We start from the raw sequence: 14,690 nt of genomic DNA on the forward strand, positions 1-14,690 counted from the left end.
GAGTATATAACTTTCTAATATTCTATGTGACAAAATGGAAATTACTCATAAAACACCTCTGCTGTACAGCAAAGTATGATGGTTGTCTAAGGGAAAAGTACTTGTGAGTTGTGGGCTGAACTAGCTGCTTTTTTCATAAAATATCACTTTTAATTGACAGAGCAACTGAGAGATAAAATGTGTTTATTCACACTTGGATATTTGGCAGATATTTTCTTTCAAATGAACAATGTGAGCCTGTCGCTTCAAGGAAAAAGCTGACAGTATATGTTGCCAATGACAAAATTTGAGCTTTCAAGTGAAAATTAGAATTTTAGAAAATTTGTATCTGGAACCATGAGCTTGACAGTTTTCCACAACGTTTATGATAAGATCAATGGTATTATCAAAACATTCTTTCAAAATTACTGTATAGGAGCGGCAGAGGAGAGCGCAGCAACAGGGGTGCGGAGGAAAAAGTGGAGAGATTCCTACAAAGAGGATCAGTGCCGACCAGCACTCACCAACCAGAGAGGCTTGTCCGCTCACCCAACGGGGAGGGCGGGGGCTGGGAGCTGAGGCTCGGGCTTCGGTCGTATCCCAGGGAGAGGACTGGGGTTGACTGCATGACCACAGCCTGAAGGGGGCTAGTGTGCCACAGCTAGCCGGGAGGGAGTCTGGGAAAATGTCTGGAGCTGCCTAAGACTTTTTCTTCCATCTTTGTTTCCTGGTGCGCAAGGAGAGGGGATTAAGAGCGCTGCTTAAAGGAGCTCCACAGATGGGCACGAGCCGCGGCTATCAGCACGGACTACAGAGACGGGCATGAGATGCTAAGACTGCTGCTGCAGCCAGCAAGAAGCCTGTGTGCGAGCACAGGTCACTATCCATACCTGCCCTCCCAGGAGCCTGTGCAGCCTGCCACTGCCAGGGTCCCGTGGTGCAGGGACAATTTCCCCGGGAGAACGCATGGTGCACCTCAGGCTGGTGCAACATCACGCTGTCCTCTCCTGCCGCAGGCTCACCCTGCATCTGTAGCCCTCCCTCTCCATGGCCTGAGTGAGCCAGAGCCCCCCGAATCAGCGGCTCCTTTAACGCCGTCCTGTCTGAGCAAAGAACAGACGCCCTCAGGCAACATACACAGAGGCGGGGCCAAATACAAAGCTGAACCCCGGGAGTTGTGCGAACAAAGAAGAGAAAAAGAAATTTCTCCCAGCAGCCACAGGAGCAGTGGATTAAATCACCACAATCAACTTGATGTACCCAGCATCTGTGGAATACCTGAATAGACAACGAATCATCCCAGATGGAGGAGGTGGGCTTTGAGAGCAAGATATATTATTTTTTCCACTTTTCCTCTTTTTGTGAGTGTGCATGCTTCTATGTGAGATATTGTCTTTATAGCTTTGCTTTCACGATTTGTCCTAGGGTTCTGTCCATCCGTTGTTTTTTCTTTTTTTTTTTTTTTACTTAAAAATTTTTATTTTCTTAATAATTATTTTTTATTTTTATTTTAATAAAGTTATTTTATTTTATCCTCTTTCTTTCTTCTTTCAACTATTTCTCCCTTTTATTCTGAGCCATGTGGATGAAAGGCTCATGGTGCTCCAGCCAGCAGTGAGTGCTGTACCTCTGAGGGGGGAGAACCAACTTCAGAACACTGGTCCACAAGAGACTTCCCAGCTCCACGTGATATCGAATGGCGAAAATCTACCAGAGATCTGCATCTCAACACCAAGACCCACCTTCACTCAACGACCAGCAAGCTACAGTGCTGGACACCCTATGCCAAACAACTAGCAAGACAGGAACACACCACCACCCATTACCAGAGAGGCGGCCTAAAATCATAATAAGTCCACAGACACCACAAAACACACCACCAGACGTGGAACTGCCCACCAGAAAGACAAGATGCAGCCTCATCCACCAGAACACAGGCACAAGTCCCCTCCACCAGGAAGCCTACACAACCCACTGAACCAACTCTAGCCACTGGGGAAAGACACAAAAGACAATGGGAACTATGAACCTGCAACATGCAAAAAGGAGACCGCAAACAAAGTAAGATAAGCAAAATGAGAAGATACGAAAAAACACAGCAGATGAAGGACCAAGGTAAAAACACACCAGACCTAACAAATGAAGAGGAAATAGGCAGTCTACCTGAAAAAGAATTCAGAAAAATGATAGTAAAGATGAACCAAAATCTTGGAAATAGAATAGAGAAAATGCAAGAAACATTTAACAAGTACATAGAAGAACTAAAGAGGTAATGAACAATGATGAACAACACACTAAATGAATTAAAAATACTCTAGAAGGGATCAATAGCAGAATAACTGAGGCAGAAGAACGGATAAGTGACCTGGAAGACAAAATACTGGAAATAACTCCTGCAGAGCAGAAGAAAGAAAAAAGAATGAAAAGAAATGACAGTCTCAGAGACTTCTGGGACAGCATTAAATGCACCAACATTTGAATTATAGGGGTCTCAGAAGAAGAAGAGAAAAAGAAAGGGACTGAGAAAATATTTGAAGGGATTATAGTGCAAAACTTCCCTAATATGGGAAGGAAATAGTTAATCAAGTCCAGGAAGCACAGAGAGTCCCATACAGGATAATTCCAAGGAGAAACACACCAAGACACATATTAATGAAATTATCAAAAGTTAAATACAAAGAACAAATATTAAAAGGAGCAAGGGAAAAACACACAAGGGAATCCCCATAAAGTTAACAGCTGACCTATCATCAGAAACTCTGAAAGCCAGAAGGGAATGACCGGACATATTTAAAGTGATCAAGGAGAAAAAACTACAAGCAAGATTACGCTACCCATCAAGGATATCATTCAGATTTGATGAAGAAATTAAAACCTTTACAGACAAGCAAAAGCTGAGAGAGTTCAGCATCACCAAACCAGCTTTACAACAAATGCTAAAGGAAATCCTCTAGGCAAGAAACACAAGAGAAGTAAAAGACCCACAATAACAAGCCCAAAACAATAAAGAAAATGGGAATAGAAACATACATATCGATAATTACCTTAAATGTAAATGCTCCCACCAAAAGACAGAGACTGGCTAAATGGATACAAAAACAAGAGCCATATATATTGCTGTCTACAAGAGACCCACTTCAGACCTAGAGACACATACAGACTGACAGTGAGAGGATGGAAAAACATATTCCATGCAAATGGAAACCAAATTAAGCTGGAGTAGCAATTCTCATATCAGACAAAATAGACTTTAAAATAAAGACTATTAGAAGAGACAAAGAAGGGCACTACATAATGATCAAGGGATTGATCCAAGAAGAAGATATAACAATTGTAAATATTTATGCACCCAACATAGGAGCACCTCAATACATAAGGCAAATACTAACAGCCAAAGAAGGGGAAATTGACAGTAACACAATCATAGTAGGGGACATTGACACACCACTTTCACCAATGGACAGATCATCCAAAATGAAAATAAATAAGGAAATACAAGCTTTAAAGGATACATTAAAAAATTGGACTTAATTGCGATTTATAGGACATTCCATCCAAAAACAGCAGAATACACATTTCCCTCAAGTGCTCATGGAACATTCTCCAGAAGAGATAATACCTTGGGTCACAAATCAAGCCTTGGTAAATTTAGGAAAATTGAAATTGTATCAAGTATCTTTTCCGACCACAACACTATGAGACTAGATATCAATTAGAGGAAAATATCTGTAAAAAATACAACCACATGGAGGCTAAACAATACACTACTTAATAATGAAGTGATCACTAAAGAAATCAAAGAGGAAATCAAAAAGTACCTACAAATAAAAGAAAATGGAGACACGACCATCCAAAACCTATGGGATGCAGGAAAACAGTTCTAACAGGGAAGTTTATAGCAATAAAATCCTACTTTAAGAAACAGGGAACATCTCAAATAAACAACCTAATCTTGCACCTAAAGCAATTAGAGAAAGAAGACAAAAAAAAAAAAAAACCCAAAGTTAGCAGCAGGAAAGAAATCATAAAGATCAGATAAGAAATAAATGAAAAAGAAATGAAGGAAATGATAGCAGAGATCAATAAAACTAAAAGCTGGTTCTTTGAGAAGATAAACAAAATGGATAAACCATTAGCCAGACTCATCGGGAAAAAAAAGAAGACTCAAATCAATAGAATTAGAAATGAAAAAGGAGAAGTAACAAATGACACTGCAGAAATACGAAAGATCATGAGAGATTACTACAAGCAACTCTATGCCAATAAAATGGACAACCTGGAAGAAATGGACAAACTCTTAGAAATGCACTACCTGCTAAGACTAAACCAGGAAGAAATAGAAAATATGAACAGAAAAATCACAAGCAATGAAATTGAAATTGTGATTAAAACTCTTCCAAAAAGCAAAAGCCCAGGACCAGATGGGTTCACAAGTGATTTCTATCAAACATTTGGAGAAGAGCTAACACCTATCCTTCTAAAACTCTTCCAAAATATAGCAGAGGGAGGAACACTCCCAAACTCATTCTATGAGGCCACGATCACCCTGATACCAAAACCAGAAAAAGATGTCACAAAGAAAGAAAACTACAGGCCAATATCACTGATGAATATAGATGCAAAAATCCTCAACAAAATAGTAGCAAACAGAATCCAAGAGCACATTAAAAGGATGATACACCATGGTCAAGTAGGGTTTATTCCAGCAATGCAAGGATTCTTCAATATACGCAAATCAATCAACATGATATATCATATTAACAAATTGAAGGAGAAAAATCATATGATCATCTCAAAAGATGCAGAGAAGCTTTCGACAAAATTGAACACCCATTTATGATAAAAACCCTGCAGAAAGTAGGCATAGAGGGGACTTTCCTCAACATAATAAAGGCCATATATGACAACCCCACAGCCAACATCTTCCTCAATGTTGGAAAAATGAAAACATTTCCACTAACATCAGGAACAAGAGAAGGTTGCCCACTCTCACCACTATTATTCAACATAGTTTTGGAAGTTTTAGTCACAGCAATCCGAGAAGAAAAAGAAATAAAACGAATCCATATCAGAAAAGAAGAAGTAAAGCTGACCCCATTTGCAGATGACATGATACTGTACATAGAGAATCCAAAAGATGCTACCAGAAAAGTACTAGAGCTAATCAATTAATTTGGTACAGTAGCAGGACACAAAATTTATGCACAGAAATCTCTGGCAATCCTATACACTAATGAGGAAAAATCTGAAAGTTAAATAAAGAAAACACTCCAATTTACCATTGCAACAAAAAGAATAAAATATCTAGGAATAAGGATACAAAAGATCTGTATGCAGAAAATTATAAGACACTGATGAAAGAAATTAAAGATGATACAAATAGATGGAGAGATATACCATGTTCTTGGATTGGAAGAATCCACATTATGAAAATGACTCTACTACCCAAAGCAATCTACAGATTCAATGCAATCCATATCAAACTACCACTGGCATTTTCCACAGAGCTAGAGCAAAACATCTTAAAATTTGTATGGAGACAAAAAAGACCCCGAATAGCCAAACCAATCTTGAGTATGAAAAACGGAGCTGAAGGAAGCAGGCTCCCTGAATTCAGACTATACTACAAATCTACAGTAATCAAGACAATATGGTACTGGCACAAAAACAGAAATAATGATCAATGGAACAGGATAGAAGGCCCAGAGATAAACTCACGCACATATGGTCACCTTATCTTTGATAAAGGAGGCAAGAATATACAGTGGAGAAAAGACAGCCTCTTCAGAAGTGGTGCTGGGAAAACTGGACAGGTACATGTAAAAGTATGAGATTAGAACACTCCCTAACACCATACACAAAAGTAAGCTCAAAATGGATTAAAGACTTAATGTAAGGCCAGAAACTATCAAACTCTTAGAGGAAAACATAGGCAGAACACTCTATGACATAAATCACAGCAAGATCCTTTTTGATCTACCTGCTAGAGAAATGGAAATAAAAACAAAAATAAACAAATAGGCCCTAATGAAACTTCAAAGCTTTTGCACAGCAAAGGAAACCATAAGCAAGACCAAAAGACAACCCTCAGAATGGGAGAAAATATTTGCCAATGAAGCAACTGACAAAGGATTAATTTCCAAAATTTACAACCAACTCACGAAGCTCAATATGAAAAAAACAAATAACTCAATCCAAAAAACGGCAGAAGACCTAAATAGACACTTCTCCGAAGAAGATATACACATTGCCAACAAACATATGAAAGAATGCTCAACATCATGAATCATTAGAGAAATGCAAATCAAAACTACAATGAGAGATCATCTCACACCTGTCAGAATCATCATCATCAAAAAATCTGCAAACAATCAATGCTAGAGAGGGAGTGCACAAAAGGGAACACTCTTGCACTGTTGGTGAATGTAAATTGATACAGCCACTATGGAGAACAGTATGTAGGTTCCTTAAAAACTACAAATAGAGCTACCATACGACCCAACAGTCCCACTACTGGGCATATACCCTGAGTAAACTATAAATCAAAAAGTGTCATGTACCAATATATTCATTGTAGGTCTATTTACAATAGCCAGGATATGGAAGCAACCTAAGGGTCCATCAACAGATTAATGGATAAAAGAGATGTGGCACATATATACAATGGAATATTACTCAGCCATAAAAAGAAACAAAATTGAGTTATTTGTAGCGAGGTGGATGGACTTAGAGTCTGTCATACAGAATGAAGTATGTCAGAAAGAGAAAAATAAATACCGTATGCTACAACAGATATATGGAATCTAAGGGAAAAAAATGGTTATGAAGAAGCTAGGGGTAAGACCGGAATAAAGACACAGATCTAAAAAAAAAACAAAAAAACTACAGTGAGGTAATTTGTAGTGGCCATCATCAAGAAATCTATAAACAATACATTCTGGGGAGGGTGTGGAGAAAAAGAACCCTCCTACACTGTTGGTGAAAATGTAAACTGGTACAGCCACTATGGAGAACAGTATGGAATTTCCTTAAAAAACTAAAAATAGGACTACTGTATGACCCAGCAATCCCACTCCTGGGCATATACACAGAGAAAACCATAATTTGAAAAGATACATGCACTCCAATGCTCATTGCAGCAGTATTTACAATAAACAGGACATGGAAGCAACCAAATGTCCATCGACCAAGGAATGGATAAAGAAGATGTGGTACATGTATACACTGGAATATTAGCCATAAAAAGAACGAAATAATGCCATTTGTAGCAACATGGATGGATTGTCATTCTGAGTGAAGTAAGTCAGACACAGAAAGACAAGTATCATATTATATCACTTATATGTGGAATTTTAAATAAAAGGGTACAAATGAACTTATTTACAAAACAGAAGTAGAGTTACAGATGTAGAAAGCAAACTTATGGTTACCAGGGTGTAAGGGGGAGGAGGGATAAATTGGGAGATTGGGCCTGACATATACACACTACTGTATATAAAATAGATAACTAATAAGAACCTGCTGTATAGCACACGGAACTCTACTCAATACTCTGTAATGGCCTATATGGGAAAATAAGCTTAAAAGAAAAGAGTGGATATATGTATATGTATAACTGATTCCGTTTGTTGTACAGCTGAAACTAATACAACATTGTAAATCAATTATACTCCAATAAAAATTTTAAAAAGTGAAGAAAAAGAAAATATATTTTTAATAAAAATATATTAATGAATATTGGTTTATTATTATTATTTTTAAATGAAGTAATCAAAAATTTAAACATTCCCCATTTTTAATTTGCAATATGGTAAACATCAATAGATATCAACCACAATATCAAAGCCTCTTTGAAGTCTTCAGTAATTTTTAAGAGTATAAAGTGGTCCTGAGACCAAAATATTTGAGAACAATTCCTCTATACTACCCATGTCATCCCCCTGGTTCTTAAGCTTCAATGGCCTTCAAGCATTCAAAGTCCCTCATACATAGGCCTAAAGCTTCCTTTTAAGTCTCGTTTTATGTCACTCCCCTCCATGCACTCCCCTCCACACATCAGCTGCATCTGCATCAGGTAGCTTGCTAGTCCTTCAACCTGCCATGCTCATTCTCACCTCCATGCCTAGCACATGTAGCCCAATTCAAAGATCACATTTTCTGTGGATCCTCCTTTCCTGCTTGGCAGATTTATTGATCTCTTCTTACTTTCTCCAATGTACTTTATGAGGTTGATTTCGGAACTGCCATTTTCCTCATTTTTGCAAATAAAGAAACTGAAATCCAGAAAAAGAAGGGGACTTGACTAAGTTCCACAGCAAGTGAGTGGCGGAGTTACAGCCTAAATTCCCAGCATTCTTTTCACACTTCTCTTCATGGAAGCTGCTACAGAGATCAGAAAGTATTGAAGGCTCTGGAAGGAAGGGGAATTAGTTAAGCTGAGCTTAAAAAAAGTTCTGGGTTGGAACATTCTTAAAGGAAGTAACCCTTGACTTTGGCCTGGTCTAAGAGCAGTCAATCAGTCTTTACCCATGTTGACAGCAGATGAAAAGCAACTCATGGGAAATATCCTTGTCCTTTTTAGCTTCTTCAGTTCTATCCAAACCATCACATCAGTCATTGTCCTTAAATGGAATGTCTGAGGGGCTTGCAGGCACTCTGGAGGCCACCTGAAGAATACTGCTCCCATCTGAAGAAGAGTATTTGAGTTGATGTTGTTCTGTCACCACTTCCTGCTACACCAACTGCCCTTATTTGGCTCCCTAGGCTTGGATAAAAACACTAGGTGAGGCCTAATGCAACATTCAGGATTTGGTGGAAAATGTAATTGCCTGTTTCAGAGAACTTTGCTTTTCCTATAATTTGTCAAATAGCAGGTATTGGGAATATTCTCTTTGGAAAAAATTAGTTTTAAAAGCTTTTGGTAACTGTCAAGAGATAGTTTCTGTGAGGCCTCCAAATGAAGCTAACCCTAAGGGATACTGCTTGTTCTACAGCATCTGGCTGGTTAGGAAAGGCTACCCCCAGTGACAGGGGTCTAGAGAAGGTTAATGAAAATTAACTTGGTGTCTGATGTCTTGAAAACACTGTCCTATGGTAAAGTTTTTAGGGTGGAGTTGATCCATTCAGTTTAACCCACATTATTGGGGTACATTTGAGCCAAGGTGCTGTGCTAAGAGCTTGGAATACAGAGTTGAATAAAACTAAGCCCCTGCCCCAGAAAAGTTCATATTCTCTTCAGGAAGTCAGGCAAAAATACACATAGTTACAACATAGTATTATCAGTACTGGAATCAGTATGACTGGAGGAGTGACTATAATGAAATGGAGAAGGCTTTCTTAGGGAGGTGATATGTGAACAGGGCCTTAAGATGAACAGGTATTCATTTGATCACAAAAGATCATTACAGTTTTAGGGAACCAAATGTGAAAGGCATGGAGGTAGGAAGGCTGAACTTAGTTGTTACTTTTTGGCTATCATCTGCCACCTCCAGACCCATTCTCTGCCCTTCTCTTCCCTCCACTTGTGTCCCAAGAGGCTGACCTCGTGAATTGCATCAACTTGTCTGCTGGCTTCTGGCTGGGTTTGGCATTGACAGATCCAGAGTGGGAGAAGAAGAAGGTCTTGTTATTTCTTCCTCACTCTTTCTCTGCTTTAGGTCTCATTTCTGACACTGACTGGAATTTTCCCTGATTACAGTTCCTACTAGGGACTTCTCCACAGCTCCAGCTCTCACTAGGTGCTGGTAACAATTTTCCATTGATTTACCCCTCCAGTTCAAGGGTGTAATGGCTTCCTGTTATTCTGAGACCCTGTATGCTTCACCATCTCTTGTTGATACCACTAACCCTGCCCACATTTTTGAAAGTTGTCAGTTTCATTTCCTGAGGACCCTTGCAAATACAGCTGAGAACATCCACAGGTCTAGTTTTCACAGAATGTAAAGTTGTGGGTGAGGTGAGGGAGGACGGGAAGAAGATGAGACAGAGTCTACATGGCAGATCTTGTATGATCCTTTTTAATGAAAGACCTTGTGTGAGTAGGTCATGAAGAACCTTTACAAACCAATTTTGTTCTCAGTTGGGAACTCCTGAAGTTTGTTGATCTGTTACACAGATGATGCCAGAATTAATAGTTACCATTTATTGAATATATTCTGTGTCAGACACTTAATCTTCATTATCTCATTGAATCCTCACAACCCCTAAATGTGAACACTTATTGATCTCAATTTTACAAGTGAAAAAACTAAGTCTCAGAGAAGAGAAGTAACTTGCCTACTAGATTGCTAATGAGTAGAAGAGGAAGGATTTGAACCTATGCCTGCCTGAGTCTAGAGTTCGGGTTCTTCACTAGACCCAGTTGGATGATGAATTGGTCTATATAACTTTTAGGGTGTCTTTCAGCCCTAGGACTTCATACTCTATGGGGTAAGCAGGCATCTCCAACTAAGCTCATTGGCCCATGCATTGACTAAAGGTTCTGGTGGCACCTTGTGGGGTACATGCAGCGGTGTGAATGAGACTTCTTTGCTGGGCACAATGCTTTCATTGCCTGCAAATGTCCCTCATGCTGGCCATGTCTTCCCTATGTCTTGGCAGAAACAGAACCATATAGCTAATTAATTCTGACAGAATTCCATTTTTAGAAATGCTAGTTATATCAGCTCCTCTGGTGGAAATCTGGCACTCCAGCAGGAGTGAATGCTACCTGTAGTGCCAACCAGTGCTTGCTTAATTTAGTGCTGGCACAGTCTAAGTTGATGTGGCTATTGCGTTTGGATATCAAATCATAGTTTGGTATCAAGCTTTAGGAAAATGAAAAGAGGAAACAAATTTGAATACCTACTCCAGGCTGGGCACTTTCCATTGATTCCTCACTACAACTCTGAGAGGCATGTGTCATGACCCACATGTTACAGGTGAGGAAACTAAGGCTTAAAGAGGGGAAGTAACTTGCCAGGGTGTAAGGTAGCTGACAAGTGTCAGAATAGGCATCAGAATCCAGACTCTACTTGACGTCTAAAGCCAATATTCTTTGCTACTGTATCATGTGACCAGCACAATATACTGGTTAAAACCTCAGAATTGAGGGACTTCCCTGGTGGTCCAATGGTTAAGAATCCACCTTCCAATGCAGAGGATGTGGGTTCGATCCCTTGTCGGGGAACTAATATCCCACATGCTGCAGGGCAACTAAGCTCGCGCACCTCAACTACAGAGCCCACGTACTCTGGAGCCTGCATGCCACAACTAGAGAGAAGCCCGCCCGCCACAACAAAAGATCCCTTAGAGCCACAACTAAGACCTGATGCAGCCAAAATAAATAAATAAATAGGAAGAAAAAAAACCCCTCAGAATTGAGAACTTGGTTTTGAATCCTAGCTCCACCACTTCTTAGCTGTATGATCATGGGTAAGTCACTTAATCTTTCTGTGTCTCAGCTTCTTCATCTTTAAATTAGGAATAATAGTATCTACCTCATAGTGTTGTTGTGAGGATTAAATGCATTCATATTTGTAAAGCACTGAGAAGAGTGTCTGATACAGAGTCAATGTCATATATTTTTAAAATAAATATAGAACCATTTCTATCCCCTTAAAATCTCTTATTTCTTCCATTCTTAGGCCTGGAGAAGAAAAGAAAGGAACTAGATCAGGAGGCAGACTCTCCTAGAAGGAAATCAGATTTTCTCCTAAAGCTGGAGAAAGGCTAAGGCTATTGATTGAACTGGAGAGACTCAACCTGCAAAACTTGAGAGAAAGTATACGGTGTCCATGTCTTGTGGTGAATTTCTATGCCCACCCTCCCTTGTTCCCTCACTGCAGCTGGATTTTGCTTGGCCAGCTCTCTCTGACCTCCCTTTTACCTTTAGATCTGGAAATGGCTGCTGAGATGATAGCAAGAATGGACAGATAGTCATCTGGAGGACTGGAACCTTGACTATAGGTTATGTAAGCTGGGCTTCAGGATCATAACACTATCTGGCTCAAAAAAAAAACCTACATATGTTTCAGATTCCTTCACACTACTGTCAAGTTAGCAAGGGCAAGGAGGTGGTTCCATGGCCATACCTTCCTGACCCAGAATTGATAAAGATATATATCAGGTATAGATGTGTATATGTCGATGGATGGCTTAGGGTTTCCTGGAAGTGTGGGGTGGGAGGGGAGGAAAATATGATCTCCACTTACCACTGAAGACCCTTGTGTGAGTGGGGTAAAGTTGATGATAACCATGGAGACCCTAGCTGCCCTGTATAGGTATGCCCTTCATCATCATGGTCTGGGTATTGGTTATTACCCTTTGCTCAGCCAGGGATCATGGGCCCTTTAACATGATTTCTGCAACTTCTTTATTCTCTAAGGTTGCCACCAGCCTAATGCTTCTCGCTGATTGAACATACACCCAAATGCCCAATAGTTACATTGTGAAGGGAGAAATGTACTATTTCTTGTGTTAGACACACCCAGGGACAAATCCTAATACCACCAATTAATATCTGTGTGATCTAAGGTAAGTTATTTAACCTTAGAGCTTCAGTTTTCTCATATCTAAAATTAGGACAACACTATCTCTCCCATGGCTGTTGTGAGGAATATATGAGAAATTCAGTGTAAAAATGCCTTGCAGAGGGCTTTTCCCTCCTCCATTGCCCAATTCTTTCTCTCAGCTACCAGTCAGCATCCTAAAACTTTCAGGGCTTTGAAAATGTAAGTTAATACTATAAATTCAAAGCCCTTCCTTCCCACTAACTAAGCTCCATAATTCCTTCTCACTTAGAATTGCTTAGGCCATGATCTTTAGAATGACCTTCTAGTCTTTACATGGATCTGAGGCACACCCATTAATGCTTCAGTTAGTCCCAAGGTTATTTCACCTCCTTTGCACTTCTGGGCACCTCCCCAGGACCATCAAATGCAGTTGAGATGGCCACATCTAGAGATGCCTCTCACATTTTAATCAGAGATTTATGTATTTATTACAATTTTCTGGCAGATGGTCATAAGGTATCTTGACCAAGGGGTGCTTTCTCTAATTCACACAAAGGCTCCATATAAGCTAGAAGTAGTCCTTCAACGTTCCTATCCCAACTTGCTTCAGACACTGACCACACCCTTATTTACTCTCCCCTTGCTCCACCTCCAGCATCACAGCAAAAACAATGAGAAGTTTCTTTCCCAAAAGCTGGTTCAGGGCTTCCCTCGTGGTGCCATGGTTAAGAATCCGCCTGCCAATGCAGGGGACACAGGTTCGAGCCCTGGTCCAGGAAGATCCCACATGCCATGGGGCAACTAAGCCCGTGTGCCACAACTACTTAGCCTGCTCTCTAGAGCCCACGAGCCACAACTACTGAAGCCCGCGTTCCTAGAGCCAGTGCTCTGCAACAAAAGAAGCCACAGCAATGAGAAGCCCATGCATCGCAACGAGGTAGCCCCCACTCGCGGCAACTAGAGAAAAACCCACGCGCAGCAACAAAGACCCAACGCAGCCAAAAATAAATAAAATAAATAAATTTATCAAAAAAAAATGAGAAAACTGGTTCAGCACTGGGTATTGGGGTCTTCTGTGTTAGAGAATGTTTCAGTAATGAAAATATGCTATGCTTGTACATTCTCGGGAGTCCATTCCTATCTATGCTTTCACCATTTACTCTCTATGTAACTTTGCGCAAGTAACAATCTTTCTGAATTTCAAGTCTTGATCTGTAAAATGGGACTAAAATGAGGTGGTTAAGAGGCTCAGATGAGACGATGTATATAAAACGTATGCAATGTGCCTGTCAGGTGGTAGTACTTTTTTTTTTTTTTTTTTACCAAGTTATCACCCCAACTCTTATGCCAGATCTGCTGGGAAAGCTCAAGGATTCAGGTCTCTCCCACTTTATGCTTGACACACAATAGATGCTCAACAATATTTATTTCCTTCCCTTGGTCCCAGGGGAACCCCAATTCCATTGTGGGGCTTGTTTCAACTTCCAAGGCCCTGAATTCTAGAAACACAAATTATGCAAAGGCTCTGGATATGATTCTTATAAATTGTTCACTTTTGGTCAGGGCTGAGTCCCTTTCCCCCTTTGTCACAGTGGGACCAGTATGGCTACTTAGCTGCTTATGTTTCTTTCCCAGAGCTCTTCAAATTCATTTAAAGGATATTTAGACCCATTTCCAAAGGTATTTTGTGATGTCTTATTCACTTCAGGGAAAGTAATGTGATTTCTTAATGGATATAAATATACCCTGGACAGCCAAGAGCCAAGGTTAATTTCTAGTTAAGTGTGAAATCAGCCAGCAGCAGAATAGTGCTTCTCTCCTATATCCCCTTCAGGACCTATGTACTCCCTCACGAAATACCTTTGAGGAAACACAATAAGCACTATTGTAATGACAGTAGGAGTGAAAAATGTAGGAGGAAGGGAGACTAAGGGAGTGTGGGAAAGAGAGCTGCTTCCCAGAATAGTATAAAGGGTTCCCATGAGGGTGAATGTACCTAAGTGACATCACCAGGAGCTTAACTGTCATAGGAGGAAGGAGCCCCTATTCCTCAAGTCATAGGAATGTTGGAAAGTGCACAGGGCAGAGTAGCTGGGTCTGGGTTATTGGCATGAAACTCCTGCATGAGAGACTAAGTATGGGGGGGACTGAGCCATGCATGAGGACAGCTTCCATAGGGTGTTGGGGTTCAGGGTGGCTAGTTACAGGGCCAAGGAACAT

Source organism: Stenella coeruleoalba, assembly GCF_951394435.1.
Source record: "Stenella coeruleoalba genome assembly, chromosome: X".
Taxonomy (NCBI): Eukaryota; Metazoa; Chordata; class Mammalia; order Artiodactyla; family Delphinidae; genus Stenella; species Stenella coeruleoalba.